General features: G+C 37.3%; 1 protein-coding gene across 1 annotated transcript in view; it reads left to right on the top strand.

Annotated features, from left to right (window-relative positions):
- SWT1 (SWT1 RNA endoribonuclease homolog (S. cerevisiae)) overlaps nt 1–837 on the top strand; it is a 111,552-nt gene that overhangs the window by 9,424 nt on the left and 101,291 nt on the right. The window lies entirely within an intron of this gene.

Here is an 837-nt window from a genome sequence, read left to right as displayed (position 1 = left end):
TACAATCAGGCCACTGCACTTCAACTTGGGTGACTTTGTGAGACACTTACTTTAAAATATATATATATATTTTATTTCAGAATATCACAGGGGTACAAATGTTTAGTATATTGCCTTTGCCCCATCTGAGTCAGAGCTGCAAGTGTGTCCATTCCCCAGAGGGTGCGCACCACACCCATTGGGTGTAAATATATCCATCCCCTCTCCCCCCACCTGCCTGACACCCAATGAAGTTACTACCATTTGTGCATATAAGTGTTGATCAATTAATACTTTTTGATAGCCAATAGAAAGAAGACCAACGTTTGGGTTTTTCTTTCTTCTGCTCACTAGGAAGAATTTATGTAGTTATTTATTTCTTATGCTGATAGACCTTACCATGTGGGATTAGACAACATGGATCAACATAGATATAAATTTAGAGAGTTTTAAAGTCTTCTAACATACATGGTTATATTTGTCTTTACAGTCTCCTTTTGAGATAGCAAAGGCAGGTGTATTGTGTGCATTTTCAGATTTGGAAATTGAGATCCAGAAGGTTAAATGACTTACCCAAGGACATAAAACTGAATACAGCAGCAGAGCCAAGTCCAGAATTCTTTCCAGTTTCACACAAATAATTAGAGATAGTGACAGCAGATTAAACATATAAAGCCCCTCCATGGGTGGTTGGTGAAGTACTTACCGTATTCAAGTTGAAGTTATATGTATATCCAGGATAGCTGCATATTGTGTGTGTGTGTGGAGGGGGTAATAAGAGAAAGTAGTGAAAGTTCCAAGGATGCAAAATTGTGTTTTTAAGAATTTACTTGTTTATAAAACAGCAACTCAAAGTAC

This window comes from Propithecus coquereli, unplaced genomic scaffold (genome assembly GCF_000956105.1).
Source record: "Propithecus coquereli isolate 6110/MARCELLA unplaced genomic scaffold, Pcoq_1.0 Scaffold146, whole genome shotgun sequence".
Classification (NCBI taxonomy): Eukaryota; Metazoa; Chordata; class Mammalia; order Primates; family Indriidae; genus Propithecus; species Propithecus coquereli.
The sequence above is the reverse complement of the archived record's forward strand: the minus strand, read 5'-3'. Positions and strand labels throughout refer to the sequence as shown.